This window comes from Galleria mellonella, unplaced genomic scaffold (assembly GCF_026898425.1).
Source record: "Galleria mellonella isolate WM207_F2 unplaced genomic scaffold, CSIRO_AGI_GalMel_v1 utg32, whole genome shotgun sequence".
NCBI classification, from domain to species: domain Eukaryota; kingdom Metazoa; phylum Arthropoda; class Insecta; order Lepidoptera; family Pyralidae; genus Galleria; species Galleria mellonella.
The window spans coordinates 6,422,025-6,434,353 of NW_026442075.1; the positions used below are offsets into that span (position 1 = coordinate 6,422,025).

The following is a 12,329-nucleotide window of genomic DNA, read 5'->3' on the forward strand; positions in this document are numbered from 1 at the left end:
GATAAGGTGTTACTCTACTCATATCTCTGAATACTGTTGAGGACACATACCCTTGCCTATTTGTCTCGCTAGTTATATACTATTCGTTTAAGTTTTATGTTAAATTATTCTTAAATCAGCGCGCCAAAATGATGTTAAAAAACATATATATATATATATATATATATATATATATATATATATATATATATATATATATATATATATATATATATATATATATATATATATATATATATATTTATGTACTTACAACACACATATTTTGTTCCTTCGAGCCGGATCTGTAAAGACAAAGTCTGCGGAGCTTCATCAAAATATGTGGGCGACAAAGGAAACCAGGAATGGAAATTGGAAATATATGTATAATGGTCAATGGAACTAAATAAATAAATAAAATCTATGCCGGGACCACACGGATATAGATATGATATGTCAAAATATTATGACCCTTTTATTTCGTTTTTTTTTTCTTTAAAGTTTTTAATAAGTAAAAGACTAAAATCCACAATTGAGTAGCATTTATTGATGTTGTGACGAATGGAACAATTGACATAGTTTGATTGATTCTTCTCCTTTCAGTAGGTATCCATTATGTGTTTTTACGAGTATTAAGTTTAACATGTTTCATCAGTGTTCGTGTTTAAGAACAAATACATGTGTACGTACTACAAATAAATTTGCCATTTTACGGAGGAATCACTGAAAGCTGTGTATAACGTTATATGGTGATGTACATAACAAGTTACAAACTCATTAAGTTACTCGGGAATCAAGTAGCTACGTTAGTGAAAATGCAGGTTTCGTAAAATATAATTTCCAACTTTTAATAATTTCCTTTGTACATAGAGAACTCGATACTGTAACAGAGTTTTTTAATACGCTTAGACTTACTTTGATCTTACATTGCATACATAGGCGACACTTAACTTTTTGTGGGTTTATTAAAAGTAAACTATGTAAGTTTCCTGTCTACGTGTAATCTGTACTTTGTATATTTATTTATTCTTAACTAGTTCTTTGCCCGCTACTTTGTACGCGTGGATTCAGAAGTAAAAAAAAGCAATGAAATAGATCATTTCCAATTCAAATTAAAAATATCTTTATTCAAATAGATTCGAGTTTAAGATGGCGTATCAAGATAAAACATACTCGTGTACCACTTTTTGAGTTAGATCATCAGGAATTCTACGCGAACTCAGTGAAAACTGCATGCAATTTGGTGCAGTAATTTTTGCATGATGCCAGAACAAACGTACAGATAGGCAGACAGACGAATTTTCTAAAAATAATTGGTTATTATGACCCTTTATTGCAAATTTTCTCCAATAGCTGCCTTGTTAATGTTAGTAAGAGTGATGACATTACATATGTATGTGCCCCTATTGTATAGAGTAGAAACTACAAAACTAAAAGAATATTTCACTTTGTATTTGCTGGAAGAAAATTCTTGTAGTAAAAACTTATACTTTAGTTTTATATGACTTAAAAAAATAGGTTTGTTTGCTTGTATATTGTGAATTATTATAGATGTGAAAGTGTGTAAAAAGTGTCCAGATGTCAAGATGTTTAAATATTTGTACGTTTATTTCTCTATCACGCCTAAACGTCTTAACAAGTTTAAATTAAATTTGATACACGAATAGGTTATATTGTTACACATGATATTTTATGTACTAATACATGCAGACAAAGCTAGCTAGGAAATAGCTAGTATATTATTATTCAAATTCGTGGACTTAAAAATAAATCTTGTACATTATATAATCGAAAAGCTGTACTCCTGTGTTGGTTTCATATAAATTTTCCCACAATTCATATGACTGTCTTTTTTTACAAAGCAATATTTAGAATTACCAGAGCAAAAAATTGATTGACATTCTCATTTCTTTGCTCATAAATTATACATGTAGAAATGCTACATATTATCATAAACTACGTCAGTACGTAGGCATACATTATATTCAAGTTTATTATTCATGTCACATATTAACTCGGTCTCCTTTATACAAACATTAAGGGCTCACATCTCATTTACATGGCTCGTAATTTCCACAAAAATCTCCGTAAGGCAAAATTTAAGTATGATATTACGAACTCAGTGCGTAAGGTGAATAAAATTATATAGTGAACTAAATATGCCTGCAGATTGTTCAGCATGTCAGCTGAACTATACTTATTGACTAATTAATTAGAATCTGAATAAAGAGTAGTATTCTACATAACAAATACTTGAAAATGCTTGTAAAATAAACTAAAATATTGTATGACGCTGCTTATAAAATAATTTACTATATAATTTACGTAATAGTTACGAAATAGTGCTTTACGTCAATTTTCACTTTATAATATATTATTTTATTTATTTTCATTTATTTCATTCATTCATATTTCAATAATTTTATTAACCAAAATAAAATTAGGTACAAAAGACAGACTTAATACTAGTAGCATTTTCTACCAGCCAACCTTTGGAATGAACAGTGAATCACGAACGCGGTACTTCATTATTGGAATAGGTAAAGAAAATAACAATTAATAATGTATACCTATACAAAATAAATAATAAATATAAAGGAATATGCATTTATGTATTCAAATAAACAGATATATAAAATATAAATAATATCTAATAAAAGTAATATATAAAAAAATAAAATATAAAAGATGATGATTAGCTACTACTTTTATAATACACATTTTTTTTTCACTGTGGTGGCATACAAGCATATGTATACCCCGTGTAATAGTAAGCAGTTACTGTAGCCTACGAATGCATGCAATACCACGGTCATTACATGCGCGTTACCGACTCTGAAAAAACCTTTTTACTTTTTTTGGAAGAACCTCATGCTGTAGTCTCTTGGAAATATCTTAATAATATAATATACTTTCTATTATATGATTTATTAGAGTATCCTTGCTTGAGGGCCAGGAGATTGTTTGGAACTAAATATTTTTTATTGTTTACTAGTTTTTTGCATCCTATTTCATAGGCGCGGTTTTTGTAAGTAAGAAAATCAATGATATAGACAATTTAAAGATTGTGTAACAAGATAAAACATATACCTACATTATATAGATACATTTTATAGTAGAACTAAGTGCAAGTTTTTTTTTTATTTTTTTCCAAACGCTTTCTTATTTTTAATACCGAGGCATATTCTAAAGGTGAACGTTTAGGGTCGGAGATTATATCGATTTTTTCTTCAAATTTAAATATAACAGCAGTACAGACAAAATTATATAACGTAGTTACTATCAAATATTAAGTAATTAATATTCCAATATGTACACAATTTGCATCATACATATATCGATCAAAATGTAATTACCATACTAAAGTATCTCATAACTAAGTTTACAATTGCGTTCCGTCTCAACAATAAACTATTTCTAAACGTCACCGATATCTATACATAATAACAATTTGGTTATTGTTGTAAATTAAATAGAACTTTCAGATATTCCACTTCGGTGGTAATCTAAACGTATTATACTCTCTGATACCATTAAAATTTTCATCAATTAAGATTTCGATTCTGGGATGCTCGCAGAGATTTGCTGTTATAGATTGGTATGTATATCAGACCTTTATTTTAGGTAAGAGATTTTATAATGCTTTCCTAGCAATCGGGACTTAATGAATTAAATTGAAAAATGTTACCCACTGCCAGGATTCGATAATCGGATGAATATTTAATCGGGATAAGTGATACGGGTTTTAGTTTTTTTTTGTTGTTATATTTTTACTAACGTCTCTTCATATACATAAACATCAAAGTCACACTTTGCTGTGAGCATTTCATAGTAGATGCCTTATCTTCCACAACTTTTACATTATTCATTTAATATAAGCTGTATTTTGTTCTTAAAAAACCGAGCAAAGTAAGGACGATCAGGATCGTACTACTCAAGACTATATATCTACTCAATACTCGTAAATAAGAAATAGATTTCATTAAATTTTGTTGTAAGTACTTATAAGGGTTTTGTTAATAGAATTTTAATGTAGATGAGATTTCAGGTAAGTATACGGCGCTAATGGAATTGCTTCAAAAAACTGTTTCAATTTATTTTGTATTCAAACTATTTTCTAAATAAAAAAAATGACATTGTCCGTATCTGATTTCATTTTCCCACTTATTTCTTTTAAACTCTGCAACGGATTTCTATATAATTGTTACATTTAGATATTTTCTTATTGGTAGTTTGTATGCACAATGTGAACGTGCGATTTCAGGTTTGTAGTTTAGTAACAATTGTTGGTATAAAATATGTATTTGTATGTGGATTAAAGAAAGAACTGGAGAGCTGAGAGATAAGTGGCGCTTCCGAACCCACGTAAGAAAGCTTTACATAAGTAAACTTTGACTCCGAAGATTTGTTCAATATATGTTAGCATTTTAAAATATATAGATAGAAAGAGCATCGGGCCTGAAAAACCGGTCAACTCTTTGTCAGCTAATTAACTGACTCATTTTTTTTCTTAGTATTTTATATACTTACGCACACAATGTATCTTGACGTATCTATATTTAATTATTTAATAAATTAAATGAGTTTTTGTGCATTAGAAAGGTGAAAAATTTATAAGACAAACTAAATATAGAAATTATAAAGGTATCACTGATAACTATTTATCACGCAAAATTGTATGAAAAAGTTGACCCGCTTTCTAGAAGCACGAAGACACTCCATCTATATAATCTAAGGTCAGTATTTACTATACAAATCTCTTTGTGAACATCCGTTGCCCGGATTTATTTATTTTACCTATTATTTAATGAATATGCTTATACAAATCTAAATCGTAATTACTTAAATGGATTTTAAGGGACTAACTAACACGGTGCGTCCAACTGCCAAGTTAATATGGGAGGCTTTCTTATTTTTCTCGTTTTCGATCCTTGTTTCTTTGTAAAAACTGTTCAATTTCGTTCATAGAACATTTTTTACCAGAACTAACATACCATAAAGGTATTAAAGAATTCTTATAGTGCGACTTTCTCCGTTCATCCGTCCGTCTGTCACATTGCTACATATTAGTAATTACTAATGCTATTTTTTGGCATCCGTATAGTTGCCAGTTTTTCTTGTCATTGCAAATAATTGCTGAGGACACATTCACTTTTCGCGCGCAATCACGGCGCTAGCTAGTGCTAATAGCGCATGCTCAGCGTTAGCCAATCATAAACGTCGAACAACGGCGCGCGCGGCCGCTATGTCTCCGTTTCGAGTTTTGTCTAATGCGTTAAACTTAGTGGCTTTTTAGTGTTTAAAAAAAAAAACTAACTAATAACCGCCATTACTGAGTTTATTGAAAACTATTTTGTGTTTTGCTTAGTGCAATTATCGCCGTGTGTGTCTCCCTAAAGGGTTGGTGAGGGATGGGCAGTAGCACCTCTCTTACATTTCTAAAAGCCTAACTCCGGTTGCTAACCTGCCTGCCAAGCGTGGCAACTACTGGCAAAACTCCTCTTATGGGGAAGGCTTGTTTAGCAGTGGACAGTTAACGACTGAAATAATTAGTGCAATTAATGTGCTTATTGTAGTTAAAAAGTTCATGTAATAACTGTTTTCGTTGGACGGTGATGAGAAACTGGCTTATGTAGTGCGAGCTTGTCTTTATGTGTGCCATCCCTTCATATTGGTGATGATTAGCTGGCCGGTTACCTATTGCTTAGAATTCTGCAGAAGCAACCTGGTGAGTTTGAATTTTTTTTACAACTCGGGGCAAACGAGTATGCGTCTCACCTGATGCTAAGTGACTACCGCCGCCCATGATCACTTACAATCCCAAAGGCATTTCAGGTGTGCTGCCGGCCTTTTAAAAAGGAATATGCTCTTTTCTTGAAGATTACGTTGTCGTATCGATTCAGAAATACTGCTGCTGTTGTTGTTGAATGTTTCATTTGTTAGGTTAGGAAGGTTTTAATGGATGATAATGGAATAGTTAGCTCGTCTGCGCTAACGCTATACGATGGCGGGGCACCAGTGAAGGATGATAGGTGAGAATGAATGATATAGGTCAGTAAGCCCATCGTGATGAATACACCTGGGATTTAATACGACGGTTTCCAGGGGGACCATGTGGAGGTTGATCTGACAGAGTATATTACTAGCAATGGGACCGGTAGTCCGTATTATTAACAATTGAAATTGTATGAAAAAAAAAAAATCCTTTACCTCCGATGTTTATGGAGCGAAAATTCGGAATAATTATAGTTATAAAGATATATGTGAATAATACAGAAAATATAAAACGTTTCTAACTAGTACCGTTTTCAAGAAATTATCAAAAAATCTCTAAAACAAATTTAGTTGCGCGGTCCTGTTTTGACCTCAGTTATGACCCAAAATAAGAAATTACAAATTATAGTATCAATAATAAATATACTCGTAAATTAGGTGTCCATTTCGTATGAGAAATTAAAGATCATTTTATGTCATGTATATATTATGGAAGAAACACTCGACGTGTGAGTTTAACTCGTAAATGACTGATTATTTAAAAAGCTTACAGTGATTTCGAATTAACTTTGTATTTTTTATTATTATTATTATTATATGGAGGTTATATTATAAAGTCATGAATGAAAGAGAAACAAAAGGTGATATTACTAGTTTATTCTTGAGCAATACAAAACATTGTAATACTATTAAATGATATTAAAAATGTGCCAGTAGCTCCATAAACAAAACGATTTAGTATTACTGTGATTTATTTATTTGATAGTAAAATATCCCACCCGGTATCATAAAACGCCGAATAGCTTTATGTGCATACTTCGTTATTTAAGACTTAATGTGTATTACTAATAAACAGTGACAGAATGATGGCCTAAGTATTTAATTATAATAATTTCAACAATGTGCCAAAATATAACGGCTCAAATTAGTGTCACGTTTCTAACTCCACCACGTTGCCACTGAGTTAATAAACTGTTAATTTGCAAAATTTGCTACCATATGCATAATTGTGTGCTCGCGTGTTAATAGGTTTAATGTTAATCTTATATTTACTTAGCAAATCAGCAAATACGTATTTTCATTAAAATAATAAGCGTTTAAATTAAAGCAATTTGTACAATACAATTATAATTATTTCTTGTTACGCGAGGTTTTAAAGCTATTCTGCTAAATTTATAGATACGTACACATTTCCTTCTGTATTTAGTTTTATAAATAGTCTTATGCATCCACAAGGGTATATTTTCACAGTTAGTAAACATAAAATATATTAAATAAGTAATAAATAACCAAGACACAGTTTATGTAAATTCTAAATACTTTTAAATAATTTTATTTTAAATGAAATATCATTTGTCCGATATATGATACTATAGGAATTAGTGCGCATCAGGGCAGCCTTAATAGTTCAAATGTTATATTTGCATAAATTTATAAAATATTAGATTATCACTTTGACAACCCAGTTAAATTTACGCGGATTTTGATTAACATCACATTAGGTAACTGTAAGCATAATATTCATTAAGGGTTTAATTTCTTGTTCAGACAGACACGATCGTTTATGGATGCATGCACACGTATACCTCTTAGATTCATAAGCATTTTCTGTTTAGATGATAAAGTACTCAGATGATTTGCGATGGAATATATCGCCGGAATAAAAGTCAGCGTATCATTTAAATAATTAAAAACAGGTTTCAATTTAATGTTTGTGTATGTTATAAATATAAGTAACTACACAAAATAATACCTAGTGAGAAAAAATATATTTCAATTGTTTTTTTCCGATATTAATTCATTTGAAGCTGAGGATTACTATAATGTGTAATACTTAAATTGACATACATTAACCAAAGACAAGTAACTTTTCTGCAATAACGGATGTCATGATCTCATCGTATCTCGCTTCATCTTACCTTAAGATTCATAAAAACTTTGGTTTTTAATGTTGTCTGGATTCAAAACAACTTTTTGAAATTCATAAAGTTGGCCACTAGAATATGATGTCTCCTCATTATCAAGTTCAATTTTTAGTCATTTCATTAATATTCAAATAGAGTACCCTCCAACCTTTTATTTCTATACGAGTATATATAGCAATATTGTACCCAATCATTAGGGTCGAGATCGTGAGCTCTTTTCACATAAAAATATTAAGGCAAGCCCTCTTTAACAATTTGAAATAAATGATGGAACACAAATCAGTCTTTTTAGAATTGAAATCTGTTTGATATTCTATATCATAACGAAAAAATGTCTGAACGGATTTAAAGAAATTTTATTAGGTAAAAACTGGTGAATGTGTTATCAGAATCGATGATCGAATAATAAGATACAAGGTCGTTCTATGAATTCTAAATCCGGATATTTATTTCGGTTACTATACGAACGAAATCGTGGATCGTCAGTCCTACTATCAACTCTATTTATAGAGTTGTCTTGAACAGAACCCAGAAGTATTGGAAAACTAATTTATTGCTACTAATTTATCCCCTGACGACTAATTGCTATGTCATGAAAAGTTTCCTTCAAATGTTGTCGTGTGCAAGAATAACTAGTAAAGTTAGTTACTGGTCCAGTGACTGGAAAATAACTATGTTACCAGCAACAGCAGCTACCGTTGCCGTTGTATATTTATCGATGCTATTTAGTGTTATTATTTAGTGCCACTATATACCATATAGTGATGCCCAAATAATAATTTGTTAATCGATTCTTTAGTATCGATTGATAACTTCCTATAAATACTACTGAATAAATCGATAAAATCAATAATATTCAATACAATATTATTAACAGTATTGATAATATCGATAGCTAGTTTAAAACAATATTGTGAATTGTGTAATAATCAATAGTACAGTACTTGCAATTCGTATTACTTTAATTGTTTATCCTTCTTTTGGTCTTTCGTCGTCATTGCTGGTTAGAAAATATGTCTCATTCTTCATTTACTTTCATAACTCGTCTTATGCATATATTCTAGTTTCGAAGACTTCCTTCCTTAAATAGAACATAGCCAATCTGACCAAAAAATGTTAGTCTAGGTCACTTAAACTTATAACAGTACATTACTCTATGTAATACTAGCGATCCGCCCCGGCTTCGCATGGGTGCAATGCTGATACTATATATACCTACCTACTACAGAATGTCCTTATAAACAACGTTTACAGCTTTTTTGTCATTAGACAATATAAACATGATAAAGTGCTACAGGGCGAAGCGCGGCCGCACCGCTATGTCCTTGCATTTTAAATCTGTAATATCTTCGGAAATATTCATTTAAATTGCATACTGTAAAAAGCCATATTTATCTATATTAAATGGACAATGTATTTAAGATACTTAATTGGATAAAAATTATACTATATTATTTAGAATCTCTTCGTAAAAAAAACTATTTTTTTCCGTAAAATGTAAACGATAAAAAATGGTTATTGCAGGTTATCCTAAAGAGATAGACATATACCATAGCGGACTTTTTTGTTGACCTTTTTAAGGTGTACAATACTGTAGTACATTATTTTGCTTTATCTCGTGGCGTTCAGTCAGCGTTTGCAATGTAAGCGCCATGAATGTGTTTATTTATGACATCACATTAGAAACCTCTACATTTATCAGAGTTTCTCTACTATATTATGCATGTATTATACATATAAACCTTCCTCTTGAATCATTTCTCTCTATCTATTAAAAAAAAACCGCTTCAAAATTCGTTGCGTAGTTTTAAAGATTTAAGCATACATAGGACAGACAGACAGCGATAGCGACTTTGTTTTATACTATGTAGTGATTATCGATTATATAATGTAATTCTTCATGGATCTATTTGAATTAACGATTAATAATCGATACTAAATGATTACAACAGTACTATCTACATATATTACAGATATAGTAATTATTTTATATTAATGGATTTTGCGATTAGGTTATACCTCTATGATAGATATATATACTTATATGGTATTATAAAAACAAAAATTATATTCATTGTTACATTGATAATAATGGAGAGAGACCATGCAAGTACGTTAATCTTAATTAAACTCCGTTTAAATCTAAATGGCTCCATATTTTCAGTAAAATATGTGAATCGAATTAATCCCCGTCTTTTACATTATTAAACTGATTTAACATTTTACTCTATTAGCCATTAGTAAGTATACAAAGTTTAAAATAAACAGTAGTAACTGTAATATTACCTGTGTACCTGTTACGTTCGCAGTAATATAAGTGTCACAGACAACAATTAGTTTTTACTCTCCCAACACACTAATTACTTCCTGAAACGAACAATTAAACTTCCCGACTTCGGTTTCTAAAGGCTAATACAACTTTGTCGCCAGTGTAAATGAGAAACAATTAAAATTTTAAGGTAATCTTAAGCCTAAACACATTTCTCGGAGTTGTTAAATGGTGCTCATTCGGCGAATGATATTTACGCAAGTGATCCATTAAAGCGAATTGCCCCGTTGTTTGTTTATACATTGAATTTTTATAACTTGGTTGTTTTAACTGCCATCTAATAATCACGCTGACCTTTGATCTGTGATTTCTTTCTATTAGTATATCTTATTCTATTAATATTGTGAAAGTAACTCTGTCTGTTAAGGTAACAACACCTCACTTATTGAACCAAATTTTTGTATAGAGATAGAATGGAATTTGGAGAAGAGCATAGGCTACTTTTTATTCTGATCAGTGAGCATATCCCGGTCATGAGGACAAAGGCGCGGGTAAAATGTAATGTAATGTTACTATAATTATAGGCAATGCGTTGTTACTTATTTAACAGTTTGTAGGCATTATAACTATTTTCTATCTGTAAATAATAATATTGTTTTCATAATTTTTGTATATTTAAATGTAAAAATATTTGGAGGCATGTATGTTTTAAATATAGTATCGGGACTTAACGTGATGAAATTTTTTTTCAGGTAAATAGTACCTACATACCTGCTTCTTTATTGCCGATGCTTCGATGTGGATTGCACCATGTCATGGTCATGACAGGACTGAAGTAAGCGGCATCTTCGTTTGGCAGCTCGCGGAGTCTTTTCGGGTACTCTCACACTGTCACTATTATTGTCTAGTCCAACTTACACACCGCAATCAGAATATCCACAGTGCGTTTAAACAAATTATCGCGTATTAGTGTACCAATTAAGTCCCGGAGGTATATTTAAAATATGTGTAAACAACGCGAAAGTTGAAAATTAACCTTTGTATATTTGTTATTCATCACACTTAAACGGCTTAATGGATTTGAATGAAATTTTGTATACGGACAGATTATATCCTAACACATAAGTTATTAACTGATTTGCGTGCGTAAAGCCGTAAGAGATAGCTAGTATTTATATATATTTAAGAGAAACTTACTTATTATATATATTATTATCAACTGTACGTCGACACTTGCAGGTTCATAAACATGAAATTGTGCACTGAGGTTTCTCATATCGAAGTCGCACGTGTGAGTGAATTTAATTTTAGTAAGCATAAATTTATAAGCTTCATAATCCAGAGATTATTTTATCATGACCCAAAATTTTCAAAAGGTTGAAAATTTAAATCTTTTGTATGTCAAAAATTATTTGTAAGAGACGGGAAGTAACGCGATCGTTTAGGCAAACCATAATTACTTACTGAATTATCTTTATATTAATTATATCTTACGGATAAAAACAAAAGATTTTTCGAATTAGTCCATGTTTTATTGAGTAATTGCGGAACATACATAAAAAAATTCAAGATTCCGATGAATTGAAAACCTCCTGCTCTTATTTAAAATCGGCATAAAAGTCGTAAAATTGTATTAGCTAGCTTAGCTATATGTCATGTCCTCTTAGGGGATGATGCTAATTTTCAGTGTTAAATAATTTAAGTTAAATAAAAAACATTTGTTTAAACAAATAAATTGATATACGTTATTGGAAAAGACTGATTTCATCTTATTGAAGGCAACAGCGGAGAGTCAAGTTACTTTTATTTTCTATTTTATAAAAGCTTCTTTTTATGTATTTTAAGACTCTTGAGATATCAGAAACTCTCTTTAGAGTATCTACTTGAAATACATTAAAATCACAACCTTATTTACATAGTATTCAAATAGTATTCCCTAAGGACAACGATAATGTGTCGGTGAGTTTTGGAATTAAATATTTTGTATTAATATATACACATATACTTGAACAATTTATAATATTGGTATTTAACCAATTTCAGTATTTTAATTTCAATATTTATACGATTTATTTATATGCGGTTATATCTTAGTTGGACAACGCTTGACTGCGGCCGAATCTCTTAAGATTGAATCTCAGCTTAAATCTTTGAATTTATCA

At 30.5% G+C, this 12,329-nt stretch overlaps 1 protein-coding gene across 13 annotated transcripts in view; it reads left to right on the forward strand.

The window, feature by feature from the left end:
• Positions 1-12,329, forward strand: part of LOC113510608 (small conductance calcium-activated potassium channel protein) — a 266,010-nt gene that overhangs the window by 55,586 nt on the left and 198,095 nt on the right. Inside the window, exon 2 of one of the 13 annotated variants that reach the window (XM_052896244.1) lies at positions 10,920-11,044. The exons of the other annotated variants lie outside the window; for them this stretch is intronic. The gene's annotated coding sequence lies outside the window, so the exon portion shown is untranslated. The remainder of the gene's footprint in view (positions 1-10,919; positions 11,045-12,329) is intronic. 13 annotated transcript variants of the gene reach the window in all.